Below are 16,881 nucleotides of genomic sequence, written 5' to 3' on the forward strand. Positions count from 1 at the left end.
GACCATAAATGAAACTGTTTAATACTTCTATGTAAGTTAAAAAATATACTACTACTAAGGATTTCCACAGTTTTCACTGTCTTCCTTCACTCAACCGTTTTCTCCAATTTTCACTGTCATTCCAGTCTCCATCTCGCAGGGTTCTTTTCTCCATAGCCTCGTCGATTTCATCTCTGAATGACCTTCGGGGTCTTCCTCTCTTTCTTCTTCCAATCGGGCTTCATTCTGTGATTTTGTTTATCCAGCGTCCTCTGTCCGCTCTTCTAACGTGGCCGTACCAGGATAGTCTCTTCTCCTCTATATAGTCGATTATGTCTGATTGCACTCCCATTCTCCGCTTAATCTCTGCGTTTTCAATTCTGTCTCTTTTTGTAAGTCTACAGCTTCTCCTCAGGAACTCCATTTCTACTGCTCTTATTCTACCTCTATTTCTCTTGTTTATTGTCCAGTTTTCGGACCCATATGTCAGGATACTTCTTGTCAGGGTATTATATATTCTCTTTTTTGTCTTTATCGTAATGTTCTTATCCCACAACACTGAGTTTAGTTGTCTTATACAGTTTCTTGTTTGTCTCAGTCTGTTGTTTATATCTTCTTCTGTTGTTCCCTGGTTCGATATTATGGTTCCTAAATACTTGAATTTATCTGTTCCATTTATTTGTCTTCCCTCTTCTATCTCTAGGTTTCTCATATCCTTGTTTTCTGTTGTTAGGTATTCGGTTTTCTCTAAGTTTATTTCCATTCCGTTGTTTTTATATTCATCTTATAGTTTTCTGAGCATAAAGCTGAGATCTTCTTCATCTTGTGCGATGACTACTTGATCGTCGGCAAAACTTAAGGTGTATAGGTATTCGTCTCTTACTGGTATGCCCATTCCTTCGCACTTTTTCCTCCATGATTTGAGTGTCTTTTCCAAGAATATTTTAAACAGAGTAGGGGACGTAGCACAGCCTTGTAGAAGTCCTTTTGTCGTCTTAAATGGATTGTAGGCTTTATTTCCACATTTAATAGCTACTTTGTTTTCTTTGTATAATGCTTTAACTGCTTTTATTAGTGTTTGTCGGATTCCGAGATCATTCATTGCTTCCTATAATTTGACTCTAGGTATTGAGTCATATGCTTTCTTTAGATCAACAAAGGCCAGATGGACCGGTCTACCTTTTGCCATTTTCTTCTCTATCAATTGTTCTAATGTGTACGTATGATCTAGGCATGATTTTCCTACTGTAAACCCTGCTTGGTCTTCTCCAATTTTTCCTATTATTTCGGTTTCTAGTTTTTCCTTAATAATTTTCCCGTAAAGGCTACCTACCGACGATATTATACTAATTCCTCTATAGTTTTCACATTTTTTCCTGTTTCCTTTCTTATGTATGGATGTGATGTATGCTTGTGTCCATTCCGTAAGTATTTCTTCTCCATTTAGTCCTCTTTCGAACATTCTATGTAGCATGCGGAATAACTTTTCCGTTCCGTTTTTAATTAGTTCGTTTGGTATTCCTCCGGGTCCTTTGGTTTTTTTGTTCTTCAATGTCTTGATTGCTCTCTTAACTTCTGCCAGGCTTATTTCTATCTGATCGTATGCCCCATTTCCTGTATGTTCTATATTCTCTTCCTGAAATTGGGGACGGTTTTCTGTAAGTAGTTGTACGTAGTATTCTTGCCACTCGTTTTCACTAATTTTGCCGATCTGGGTTTTCTCTGTCTTATTTCGTTGAAGTGCTTTTAATATTCGCCATGATTCTGAATTTCTCGTTCCTCCGATATGTCGTTCTATCTCTGTGCATGCTTGTTCCCATCGTTCGTTCTTTTCATTTGTTACTTTTTTCTTTACCTCTCTGTTTTTCGCTCTATATAGGTCTAAGTCTTCCTGTTTTTTGGTGTTTAGGTATTTTATGTGTAGTTTTTTCTTTTCTTTTATGCATTTCAATGTGTCTTCCCTTAATTTGATATTCTGATGGGTGTTCCTTTGGTTGTCTTCTCCAAGAGCTTCTAAGGCCGCTGAAATCAGGCAGGTTTTTATGTGTTCATAGTTATATTATAGTTAAAAACATATAGTTAAAAATTCATATTATAGTTAAAAAATATAAAAAACCTAATTGTTTGTAATAATGAAATAAAAATAAATGTTACAAATATATATTATTGTTAACACATGTTGTTAGTTCGACTTTTTAAAACAGAATGCCTTTGCCAACAGGAGAGTTGATTTCAGCCAGATCTCTTTCCGATCAGAAGTGGCCGATTATCTTATCTTCGCGACAAACTGTCGCCAGGATCAAATTTTGCAAAAGACGACAGGGGCGTCGTCAGATCATTTAGGTTTTAACACTAATCAGGCATGGGAGAGAAGCACTTATAACGCGGATATGTAGCCTGCTCACAAAAATCTGGTAGCGAGAGAAAATACCCGAATTATTGAAAGACACAATATTATAGACATTTCATAAGAAGGGGGATAAAACAGTTTGCAGAAACTACATATACTACAGATATTACTCTTCTGGATATAACATATAACGTACTCGCCAGAGTCTTAAGAAGTAGACTGGAAAGGAACCTAAACAAGCAGGTTGGTAAATACCAGGGAGGATTCAAAAAGATCAAATCTACCATAGATCAAAAAATATTCGTGTTAAAAATAATTTAGAGCAGTACGTACGAGCAACAGTTAAAGCTAAATCTCCTCTTTATAGATTTCTAACAAGCTTAAAATTTTGCCATAAGAAGGCGTCTGCACCATGCCCTAAGAGTAGTTGGAATTCCAGAAAAAATAATCAGACAAGTAAAAATTACCTTAATGAAGACCAACAATAGAGTAAGGATAGAAGGAAGCCTAACAGGAAAGGATAAAAAGGTTGCTAATGTAAGTCCATAATACTAATGTAAAGAAAATGATTTATGACTTACAATTTTAAAGCAGTTTTTTATTGTTGTTGAATTTTTAAGTTACCGATTTCGAGGCTTACAATACATGTCTCATTATCAGTCCACAGTAGGTAGGTCTTTGTTCTAACAAAAACTATAAGCTAAAAACAACATGAAATAATATTGTTCTGAAGCTATTTTCTTGTGGCATTTTAAAGTAATTACTATTTAAATGGGAATAAGCCACAATAAAAGGTTAAAGTACGTTTATTGACGTTCCAATTTCCACTTCGGAAATCGTTCTCAACATACAAACATTAATTAATTATTAATTTAGTAATATATTTATTATAAATAATTTAATAATGTTTGTATGTTGAGAACGATTTTCGAAGTGGAAATTGAAACGTGAATAAACGTACTTTAAACTTTAATTGTGACTTATTCCCATTTAAATAGTAAAATGAGATAAACAATAAACTCCTAATACAAAACAAGAGAGAATCAAAATTAAATTAACATAAACCAACAACCATGACCTTAATTATAGTAAGAGAGCTGATACTATATATAATGTTAATTAAATGAGAACTTTAAAATTAATTAAATGAGAAAATTGAAACAATAAACAATATATTGGGAACTCAGTGGTATTGGCTATAACCAGCCTGATGGAAATTACATTTCCATTGATATTTAAGAAGTGTTTTCGGAGAACAGTGGACTTCAAGAGTGAATAGTTTCTAAGAACAATTTGTACAGAAAAAACATTTCGGGGTTATTTAGAAAGAATTAAATGATAAAATCTTACAAATAATTATACATGGTTTTGTCTCAGATAAAGATTTCAAATTAATATTTGATAGACAATGGTTTCTATATTATTTTTCTTTGAAGGTAATGCTATGAATTAGACGTTATCTTTTACAAATACGGATTTGTCTGTAGACACAAATGAAAGGTTAGTCGGTATTACCTACTGTTAATTTAGGGAAAAACCTTAGTGGGTAAAACACGCTTGATTTCTTAAAATTTAAAAATGGGAAATTTTGAAGACAGGTAGAAAGAATGAATGTGTATGACTTTCTAGGAAGAACGAGGGTAGGAGAATAGGAGAGTCGATTTAAAAATTGAACTGGGAGATTTCAATAATTGTGTTTTTACCATCCAGAACGAGAAGTTCAGTTTAAGAACAGTGGGTAAAAAATAAGTATAAGTTGTTGTTTGTGCGTTAAGCTAAGTTGGTGATAGTAGAATAGTTGAAGCGAATCGAGACTAGGTAGAGAATCCCAAACTTATTGTGTCCGAAGAGATTCCTAACTCTTTAAGTAAAGAAAATTTATATAAAGTTTGTACGAGATAACCAGTCGAGGCGGGAAAACCATTTGGCTGAAAGAGTACCATTATTATTCTTTTGAAACGAGTCGGAGGTTTAAATTTTGGAGATAATCTGAAGGCTTTTGGAACATGTGTTTGGAGAAATGGACAGTTTTGCGGGAACACAATCCAGAGACTAAATCAGTGTCTGTCGGGAAACATCGCAGAGTGTAAATCATTATTTGTGAAATAAGCGTTGTATTTGTACCATATATGTTTTTTAAAACCCATATCATAAAAGTAATTGATTAAAAAGACTTGAATTCAAAATCAGATAATTGGCACATAATAAAATTTTGTTTGTTTTTCAAGATAGTTGATTGGAACAATTTTTACAGAAAATTAAATAACTTGGTTTAAAAGGGAGATAACAAAATTAAAAGTTTTCTTTTGTTCTGAGGAATAAATAATAAATTGTACACGATCTTTATTTTTATATTTCTTTATGGTATTAAAATAAATGGTATTTTTTTAAAGTAGGTCATAAATTGTGTATATAATATTTTTCTCCTTGTCTATCATGAAGAAAGCCAGCATCCAGAAAATACCAGAAGCCACGAATTGAAGGTAAAATATTTTTGTTTGTAGTAAAGAACCCTGAGAAATTCAATCTAATTTAATTTAATTTCAATTAAATTTAACTTAACTTAATATATATATATATATATATATATATATATATATATATATATATAATTTTTGCATTTAAATCTCTGTGTTTATTCTCTTATATTTAGTTTACGTCGATTTATGTCTAAAAATGTTCCTTTAATGACACCTTCATTCCCGTTTGATTGCATTATTCAATCACTTCTGTTGGTGAAACTTTTATTAGAAAACTTTCCGAAAACTTGTCGACTTTCTATCACGAAATCCACTAACATATCGGTTAGCGCAGAAATGTCGGAAGTAATTAAAGAAAGGAGAAATAGGAAAAATACAGCGACAAAGCACAGACCTCAAACTGAAAAAGAATTTTGTAATTTAAATCAGTTTCACAGTGAAGTCGGGATTTAAGGGGAGAGTACTAAAGGACGTAATAAATCATTTGGATATAGTCGAAGAGGCATATTTTAAAGGAGGGATCGTGTATCAAGATTTATAAACCACTTTTTAGTCAACATCCACATTAATTTAAGTAGTAGCAAAGGGTTGGATGAATTTAATAAACGAGTATCTTGAGATTTTTATTATTTGTTAGGGCTTGATCGTTTAATAAAGTTTAATGTATGACAAAATTAAAAATAAGCAATGATTATAACATATATTTCATTAAAAAACTAATTACTGACGAAATTCATCTCAAGGTGACAAATCAATTCGCAGGAAATGAGCAATGTTTGTTCTATTTCCATATAGTTTTACAAAAGTTTAAAAATTATTTTTAACGTATAACTAGAATGGATCCAAACACACCAAATCATTTTTAAAACTACAAACAAAACTTTACGAATGTTTGTTATTTACTTTTTTTTAGAAAAAAAATAGATGTCGCATCCACCAAAAGGTTATTAGCGACGGAACAAAATATAAATAACAAAGTTAAACACCTACAGATTGTACAAAATGTTTATGGATCTGAGATAATTCACTATATTGTCACAGGAACAGATTTGACCTAGATCCTGTGGTAGAGCGTTTGGGATCTTGTAGCGCTGTCTTTCTTGGTTATATTTACTACAAATTGTTAAAAAGTGTTCGACTGTTAATCGGACGTTACACTGATCACATATAGGTGGATTTTTCTTTGTGAAAAGGTAGGAGTGCGTTAATCTGGCATGTTCTAGACGTAAACGCGCAACCGCAATTTGTTCTCGTCTATTGCGCGACGATGGAAACCACTGAGACACATTATTTTTGATTTTATTTAGATTGGAATTAGTTTGAGACCACTCATTTAGCCACAAATACAACACTTTATTTTTAAAATAAGCTTTTAAGTCACTGGAAACACACTTGTCTATCGGCTCCGACAAATGACTTAAAATTGCCTCTCGTGCAGTCCTGTCAGAATTTTCATTTTTTGTTATTCCGACGTGTGGGAACCCATAAAAATTGGACGCTTCTTCCATGTTCATGAGCTTGGGAAAGCTGGTATTTTAGCAATTTTTTAAAAGGATGTTTTGGAAAAATGTGCTTTAATGAGTTTAGAGAGCTAAGGGAATCTGTTTTGCGGAAACAAGTGAAATTTTTTTAATTGTAAAACTGATTGGTCTTTTAGTTTGTCTCCTGTAGATAAATAATATCTGGAGAATATTTAGATAAAACAAGATGTAGCATAGGGTGACGATGGAAAAATCCATGGAATCCAGCAATGTTCCATTGAAGTATCGAGTTAAATGTTGTTAACAGATTCAGAGTTACATGATACTAAACAATTGTCTACAGAAGAGTCACTATCTAAGTCAGAAATCTCTTTCCCTAAATGGTTGTGTAGTTTCTTTTAAAGTTTTGTAAACTTGATTTTTGTAGATCTATCATTTGCATGTTGATAGCTGCTTTGTAAAAGATGGAGTAAACCAGCCATATCAGTTGTAAATTCTTTAACGACGCTAATAGTGTCGGGGGAGCCTTGGACATTATCAATTAGTAAAAACAATTGGTGGTAATTTAAAACGAATGGTGAGGTATTGACTATTAATGAAATTTTCAAGAGTTTCCCGTGTAGATAGTACTTTATCTAAGCGCGGTTTTTTTGGTTTAGAGGGTTTGGTTTTGGCGAAAAGATTTTCTGATGGAATTGCTGAGTCTAAAGGAGGCGTGTCGATCTCACCAATACTGCGTTTTATGGAAGAACTTGCGTTTTCGCAATTGCTATTAGAGTTATCACTTAGATGCTGTAGCTTTATTACGTTTGGAGGTACTGGAGCAATCTCATTGGTAGTGACAGAAGTCGAGCTTGAAGTTTTAGTTGTAAGATTGGTTGAAATGGTTGTTTCAGAAATTTTGGTGATGTATCAGTTTTATTAGAATTTTCTGCAGTTGTATCTAATGGAAAAGAATCTGATAGATTGGATGATATTGCTTCCGAAGTTTGTGAAAACGGTATTGCCGCTGAATGAGGTTGATTGAAAGTATTGCTATGAGTAAGAGTCTTAGTAATTTCTTTGTCATGTAGATTTGTAGGTGTAGGTGATATGCTCGGATTTGATAATGGATAACTTGATGACTGCTGGATGTTTGGTACTTTGTGTAGTATACTTGTTGAAGCTGTTTGATTTGGTACTTCATTGTTTGACTCAATATGAGTTGATTCCGTTACTGAACTGTTATTGTATTGGGATGATATGTGTCCTGTATTTATGCAAATTAAACAGGTGAGTGTACCTTGTGACAAACTTACTCCTTGTGCTTGGGTCTTATTCGGAAAAGAATGTGAAGCGGCTGATGCATAACTGTTTGTGATATTCGAACGTTGATTTACTGGACTGGTTAGATCGGAAGGTGTGTTTACATTGTGTGAAGTTTTAAGCTGCGGCGGCGGAGGCCTTACTCCGACTCTGGTAAGTGACAAACCAACCGCATGCTACTATAAGCTATTTATAGCAGCTAACCTCACAAAATGATTGTACGGTAGTGTATATTTATTATTTGACGTTTTCTTTTCGAGAAATTATTATTTTATTATTCGCCACGAATAATAAAATAATAATTAGGTATAGATAACTTACGTAGTAGTATCTAGTCGATAAACACTTTAATTTAAAAAAAAAAATTTAATAAAACCACTTGTTTTTATTAAAAACTAGGAGTACAATATCAGTACAACTTAACCATACCTTGCCAGGGCCGGTCTTATTTGTTATTTACTGTTACGCGAATTAGAATGATTTTTCGAAGGAGGAGAAGGACAAAACTATTTTATAAAATGATTTTGGGTGATTTTCTCGACATAATGATAAGGTAAGGGACTAGAACTAAAATAAATAATTATAAAATTTCTTGATAGTACGGCTATATCGTACCTTAGTATTTTATCTAATATATGTATATACAGGGTGGTCCTTAAGTAATTGTACAAAAAGAAATAGTAGATTCTACACTTTAAAATATTACGATTTAAGCCGAATTGCTTTAATAAAATGTTGATATTAAGAAAGATGGAGGATGTTGAAGTGCAAAATTAAAATTTTATTTTTTGCTATAACTTTCATGTTTGTAAACATTTATGTATAAAAATTTACAACTGGATAGTTTTAAATATGAGAAATTATAATTTGATGCACACTTTGAAGTACCTGATAGAGGGCGCCACTTATGCCACATATATGGTATAAATTTGCACTGAACTTTTTTGCTCTTTAAGTTATCTGTATTTGGAATAAAAAATATTAAAGATACATTATTTTAACAAAAAAAAGTTATACTTGTTAATAACTTAAAAACTCAACAGTTTCCGAGATAATCGCATTTTAAAAATCAGCTGTATAATTCTGATCTAACGCAATTACTCCAGGCAACGAAGAAAAAATAGACAAAAACATTAATACTTCTGAATTTTGGTATAAATTAACTTTAACTAAAGTTAATACTTAACGAAATATTAAATAAAATAAATATATTAATATATTAAATTATAATATATAAAACATTTTACGTTTTATGTTAAATTAAAGTCATAATCAAAACATTTTGTTTACAAACCAAATTAGGAAATAGTTAAACTAAATAACCTAACTTTTTTTCAACGTAAGTTTTCGATATGTCCACCATTTTCTTTAATTCATTTGTCAATATATTCCATAAAAGATCGTCTCATATTCAATAGCATCATTGGTTCTAAAGAAACTGATGCAGTATTTATTTCTTCCCATAGTTGGTTGCGAATGCTTATGACACACGTTGTTTTAATGGGCCTCATACACCAAAATCAAGCGGATTAAATTATTGGCTACGTGGTGGCTATAATGTATAATGGATATCGATGACATTACTTATTTATATGATTACGTTACAGCTTACGAGTAACTATAATTACATCTCGAACAAATAGACTATTATGATTTACTAACGAACTAATATTATGCTAAACTAAATTGCCTGTGTGTTTATTATATTTATAACAATATCGTTTATTAGGACAACGATGATGTTTTTGTAAAAATGCTGAGTATTTCAGGTTAGATTTTAGCAAAAGTATTATGAAATAGGACACATATGTGTTATTCAATACCTGTGCTCTGGTTTCTATTTGTCCTAATAAAAATGGTTAAACAATTTACGTAATAAACAATAAGTATTCTTTTCGGATTTTTAATGAATTAAATAATTATATCAATATCTCACCACATTGACAAAGAATATGCCTACCACGACCAATCCAATGTTCAGAAAAGTTGTATTTAAGTATGTTCTAACTGCCTTCTCTCTAGAATGTGGTTGTGTACCATAGTGCATAAACCACATATTTTGGGTTTTTAGTATTTTACAATAGAGAACGCCATTATAGAAACTTAAGAAGCGATAGCAAACGGAAATTGTAAACATGATGACGGCCAACGTCTGAATGCGAACACGGCACCTAAAGAAGAAAATGAAATATATTTTCTCCAGTAAGACATTTAGCATATATAAAAAAGCATTTTGTGATGTTACATTATCATTTTTGAGTTGTTTTAATAAGAATACACTATGAATTATGCTTATCTACAGGTATTTAGTGCTTTACCGCACAAATATCAAACTGAGAATTATTGTGCAGCTGACTTATAAAATGCATTTATCTCGAAAACGATTTAATTTTCAGGTTACTAACAAGTATACCTTTTCTTTGTAAAAATAATGTTTCTTTAATATTTCTTAACACAAATAGAGCTAACTTAAAGAGCAAAAAAGTTAAGGGCAAATTTATGTGCCATATGTGGCGCCCTCTATTACTTACATTAAAGTTAGTATAAAATTTTAATTTATCTTACCCAAAAGCATTTAACCGTAAATTTTTGTCCAAAAATATTTACAAACGTAAAAGTTATAGCGAAAAATAAAATTTTAAATTTTCATTTTAACACCCTGTATCTTTCTTAATATCAACATTTTATTAAAACAAATTGGCTTAAATCGTAATATTTTAAAGTGCAGAATCTACGGTTTCTATTTGTACAATTACTTAAGGACCACCCTGTATAGAATTATACAATCATCCTTGGTAAGTAATTAATTTGGTTCTCAACATTTTCCTATTATTAGGAAGTAACATATATTGACTATGTGGCAGTATCAAATCTACAAACGATATATAATAGTGAGCTGAAAACAGCGAAGCATCACACAGTTTCTACAGTTAGAGGATTTTTACAGCAAAATATGGGTAAACGATGTAGAGCTAGGAAAATTGTAATTTATATAAAAAAGAACTAAAATAAAAATCTCTTTATGATATTTTCTCCTAAAAAATGTATTCAATAATGGATTTTACCAGAAAAAGGCTTAAGTACATGAAGCAGTACAAATATTCTAGATTCAGAACTGACTTCATATACAATAAGATGAAATATTTACATAGCAATTAAGACTGTACGTTTAGGTGAGTTACCATAAAAACAAATAAAATTACTTTATTAGTGCTGTTTCGATGTAGAATTTAAATACGGAGACAACGCTTCTAAATAATGCAAAAACATTTAAATGAATGCGAAGACACAGTTAAATACACTGCGTAAAATTTTGAATTCTGCCATGGTGGTTTTTATCTTTTAACTCCATTATTATTCCAAACAGGAATATGGCTGTGGTTCTTGCACGGTAATTATTCACGATATTTTTTGTAGACAAAAAAGTTTAGAACTCAACATTTAGAAATATCCCGTAAAACAAATGTGTAGGCAAAGGGTTTTTGGGATTTATATGTGCTTTTCGCCATGTTACCCTTAGTCATCTAAATATTTAATAGGTAAATTGGAACAAGTATAATATGAAACAAAACTCCATTGACAATAAAATAAATAGTTTAGTTTTATTTTTTCGAAACTTACAATGTAATTAAAGTAAACTAAATATTCTTCTTCTTAAGGTGCCTTCTCCATTACTGAAGGTTGGCTATAACTACAGCCAATTGCTTTCTATCTTGAGCTGTTCTTAGTATCAAGCTAAATATAACAAGAGTATTATGTTTGCTTTTTTTGCTTATTATTTAAGATTTTTATAAAACAGGAATCATCACATATCTGGTTATGTCTGCCCAACCGAATTTTATGCCATAGTACTTATACGATGTAGTCTGCACAATATCAATTCCATCAACAGCAATATTTCGATTTAGCACCAGATTAGTCATTATTTACGTCTTGTATTCACAATTTACTGGCATCTAGAATCAACCTAAAATCAAAGACAATCAAAAAGCCTTCCATTACAAAGAAATACGATAGACAAAAACTAAAAGAAGAAGAATTTAAACTTCACTTTGAACAGACAATGAATGAAAAAATTCGAGACAACATCACACAAGTATACAATGTACCAACAGTCGAAGAAAGATGGAATAACATAAAGAATGGTATCATCGAGACAGCAACGCAAAGTGAAACTGTCACCCATTATAAAAAGCAAGCGTGGATGAAAGATGAAATAATCGAAATGATGGATGAAAGAAGACAGCTTAAAAATAGAAATAACTCAGAGTATAAACGAAAGCATAATCTGATTCGAAGAAAAATCAGGGAAGCCAAAGAGTTATGGATGCGAGCAAAATGTGAGGAATTAGAAGAATTACAACGAAAACATGACGAATTTAAAACACATAAGAAAATAAAAGAAGTTACAGTACACAAAAGAAATACACCCATAACATTAACGAATAATGAAGGTCATGCACTATCCCTAGAAGACGAAGTAATGGAGGAATGGGAAAACTACATTAAAGTATTATTTAAGGATGATCGAGGATCACTACCTAACTTAAGTGCAAATACAGGACCATCAATCTTAAACGCTGAAGTGGAAAAAGCCATACACCAAGCCAAAAACAACAAAGCCAGTGGACCAGATCAAATATACAGCGAATGGCTAAAATTACTCTCAAATGACAATATAAAAGAACTCACTGTACTTTTCAATCAAATATATGATACCAGTGAAATTCCATCGGACTGGCTAAAATCGATCTTTATTCCTCTACCTAAGAAACCAAACGTTAAGAAATGTAGCGATTGTAGACTCATTAGTTTAATAAGCCATGCCGTTAAAATACTGTTGCATATTCTTCTAAACCGAATTAACAACAAGTGCGAAGAAATAATTAGTCAAGAGCAGTTCGGGTTCCGGAGATGCCTTGGAACTAGAGAAGCACTATTTTCTATGCAAACACTCCTTCAACGATGTTGGGAGGTAAGAAAACCCGTATATATGTGCTTCATTGATTTTGAAAAGGCATTTGATCGCGTTCAGCATACCAGACTAATTACCACCTTGCAGAGCATCCAACTAGATGAGAAAGACATCAAACTTATTGCCAAACTTTACTGGAACCAAACAGCCATTATTAAGACCAACAACAGAGAATCAAAGCCAATCAGTATTGAACGAGGCGTAAGACAAGGCTGTATACTATTTCCCACCCTCTTTAACGTGTATTCTGAGAATCTATTTAGGGAAACTTTAAAAGATCAAAAAGGAATTATCATAGGAGGAGAAATAATTAACAATATACGGTACGCCGACGATACTGTGATTCTAGCTGAAAACATCGACGATCTGCAGGAGCTAATTAATTAAGTTGACATGGAATGCACAAATTGGGGACTGTCGATAAATATCGATAAAACTAAATACATGGTGACCAGTAAAGTGGATATCGGCGCAACCCAACTGATATTAAACCAACAACCGCTGCAAAGAGTTCAGAGATTCAAATACCTTGGATGTTGGATTACCCAAAATCTAGATCCATCCTTCGAAATTCGATGTAGAATTGAACAGGCAAGAAACTCATTTCAAAAATTCAATCCTCTATTATCCAATAACTCATTAAATTTGGAAATCCGTGAAAAGTTTACAAGATGTTAGGTGTGGTCTGTACTTTTGTATGGATGTGAAACTTGGACTTTAAACGCCGATATCATAAATAAAATCGAGGCGTTTGAGATGTGGTTGTATCGAAGGATACTAAAAATTCCATGGACTAGGAGAACTAGAAACGAAGAAATTCTTCGAAGAATGGGACATCCACGAACTCTATTAAATATTATTAAGAGGCGTAAACTAGAATATCTTAGACATATAATCAGAGGACCAAGATATAAGTTCCTTCGGCTAATTCTCAACTGTAAAATCGAAGGAAAAAAATGGATAGGACGGAAGAAACTCTTGGTTGAGGAATTTGCGGCAGTGGACAGGTTTGACAGCGGACCAATTGCTACACGTAGCGCAAGACCGAGATCAGTATAAAAATATTATAAGCATGGTAGTCGCCGACGTCCCGTAGGGATATGGCACTCTAAGAAAAAGAAGACGTCTTGTTCATATTAATCTTTAGTCCGACCTTCAAGGAAGCGTGATATAATTGTTCAAACTTTATTATTGCATTTTCCACACAATCGAATATATGGACCATGTCATCTGCAAATCTCAAATGAGCTTCTCTCCATTTATGTTGATACCATGTTCGTTCAGACGTGTCCTCTTACAAGTATGTTCTAAAAGCGTCGTAGAAACTTCGTTATGCCATCATTTGCTTGATCTACACCTTTTATTTCATCTTGCAAGTCTTGTATATGTCTGGTTAGTGTATCTCTATATAGGTCGCTGTTTTCTGAAGAAATCCATTCCTTTTTTTTATTTTTAGGAAGATCTTTATTTTTGTCAATTTGACGTTTAATAGTATCTTAGCTTAGCTTAATCTGTAGTCGCTTTCTATTAAAAATTTGTTCAGTCCTTCGATGTCTTTGATTCTTTCTTTTGTTTGTTATGATATAATCTATTTTATTTTTGACACTGCCATCTTAGTTCATCCATGTCCATTTACGCTAAGGCTTGTTATCGAAAACAGAGTTCATCTCATGGATCATGGATAAATCTTCCTGGTGTAAGAAGTTCAACAATCTTTGCTCTCGTACATTTCTTTCGCCATATCCATACTTACCATTGCTACTTCTGCATAATTTTGTTTAAACCCCATTTTCGCATTAAAGTTGCCCATAATTGAAAAAGACAGTCAAGATTTCATTTCACGTACAAATCGCCTATGTATCTGTTTATACGTATTTCGCTTTAATAAAGCTCATCAGAACAGCTATTCATAGGCGTTCTCAACCTGAAAAATAAATCTTTCCTGTCTTTAAGAAGCAACAATAAAATGGCTTCGAAACGGACGCAATAGCGACATCTGATATTAAATCCGTAAAATAGTTTCGAAACACAATTCAGATATCTGCATTAATCTGAGCCTTCTAAAAATTGCAAGGCATAGAAAAACGTTGATAAAGAGACATGGGGAATCTAAAATTTGCATTCCACGACATGTCTCCCTAACTAAGCAGAAATCGTTAGCGAATTGGTTTCTTGTACTCATACAGAGTAGATCCGAATAAAATGAAAAACACAGTCAAGATTTCATTTCACGTACAAATCGTCTATGTATCTGTTTATACGTATTTCGCTTTAATAAAGCTCATCAGAACAGATATTCATAGGCGTTCTCAACGTGAAAAATAAATTTTTCCTGTATTTAAGAAGCAACAATAACAATTAAGAAGCAATCTTGACTGTCTTTTTCGTTTTATTCGGATCTACTCTGTATGAGTACAAAAAACCAATTCGCTAACGATTTCTGCTTAGTTGAGGAGACATGTCGTGGAATGCAAATTTTAGATTCCCCATGTCTCTATTAACATCTTTATCAACGTCTGGCTATGCCTTGCAATTTTTAGAAGGCTCAGATTAAGGCAGATATCTGAATTGTGTTTCGAAACTATTTTACGGATTGCCCATAATTATTGTGTAATATGCTGGTGTGGCATGTAACGCTGTTTCTAGTTCCTCATAAAATTCTTAAATTTCTTCATCCGAGTGGGTAGTCGTTGGAGCATATATCTAGATTATCTTAAGGTTATATCTTGCATTTCGTTTGAAGATGAGATATACAATCCTAGGGCTTATGCTGATAATTTCAACTATATTTTGTGTATGCTTTCTATGTATAATGAATCCTACTTCACCATTTAAAGTGTCTTTTTCACCTCTAAAATGAAATACGTGTCCTGATGTAAGAGTAATTTGGGCTTCTCCTTTTCGTCTCATTTCGCTAAAAGGAATAACATCTAACAGGAATAATATCTAAATAATCGCTTAAGTAGACGTTTATACTGCTTCCAAAAAAAAACAATGAATATGGAGAGCAATGAGGAGCGCGCCATAATGAGTCATGTCTTGAAATTAAATTTCATTAAAAGTAATTCACAATAGGTAAACAGACAAAGACATAACCAATACACTAAAGGCATTTAGGAAAGGTCTGGGGACTCAAAATGCACTGTTTGCAATGAGTGTTCTTTCGCAAAGATGCTTAGATATAAATCAGAAAGTATATTCCTGTTTCAATAATTTTGAGAAAATTTTTGAGAGAGTGATATTATTCTGAAAGATGTTGTTATTCTGGAGTCACTGATTTATTATATTTGCAGTGTCAACAGGACAATTATCTTGTTGGAGAATAAAATTATTTTCTGGATCAAACTGTTTTACAATGAGAAACATGATGTTTTCTAGAATATTCAGATAAGTCTGCCCAACAAACTTGCCATCAATACGCCATACCATTCCCATTCCTCTAGATGAAATCCATCCCCATACATTAATGCTAAAATGACCAGCTGCTCGATATCGATCAATATATAGAGGATTAAATCTATTTTTATTTGGTCTATACACATCAGTTTTGCCCTTTTTAAAAGATTGAAAAATTTTCTCATCTGTAAATATTACCCTGTCCCAAAAATCTTAATTTTGTAACTGATGGTTTAAAGAAAATAAGTCTTGATTGCTTTTGTTGTGGTGTAAGAGCTTGTTTTTTGCAGCAGTTCGGTACCTTGGACGCAATGCTTTAATTTTGGGCCAAGTTATTATCTTTCTTCCCGGAAATTGTGACATAATTCTTGCAGTTTTCGTATCTTTAAAAGGATTCTCTTCTAATCTCTCCAAAAGCGTACGATCTTCCTAAGCTGTAGATTTTTTTGGTCTTCCAGAATCTTGCTTTCTTTCGTGAGTTTTTTGTTCTCTCTATCTTTTATTAATAATAAAAACTGTTGATCTGCTTACGTTAAAATGGTTCGCTACGGCAGATAGCGACCAACCATCTACTAATTTCGTTAAAATTCTCGCTTTTAATTCTTTGCTAGCATGTGGAGCCCTTTATTGAGGCAGAACAAAAAATTTGGCAGTGACAGTATGTAAATAATAAGTATTTATCCTTTAAAATACACTGCTCAATTTTCTATAAAATACGCTTTAAGAGTTGTATCAGTTTTTTTAGGAACCAGCTGTACATCAAATGAACTTTTCATAGCAATGATGATTGCCGAGTTCCGTCGAGCAAATACTTAAACAATAAGAAGATAATACAGAAATTGTGCAAATACCTAAATATAAACACCTTGGAGATCAAGCAAAACCTTGAAATGAGAAACCCTTTTCATGATCGTA

Source organism: Diabrotica undecimpunctata, chromosome 1, assembly GCF_040954645.1.
Source record: "Diabrotica undecimpunctata isolate CICGRU chromosome 1, icDiaUnde3, whole genome shotgun sequence".
Classification (NCBI taxonomy): Eukaryota; Metazoa; Arthropoda; class Insecta; order Coleoptera; family Chrysomelidae; genus Diabrotica; species Diabrotica undecimpunctata.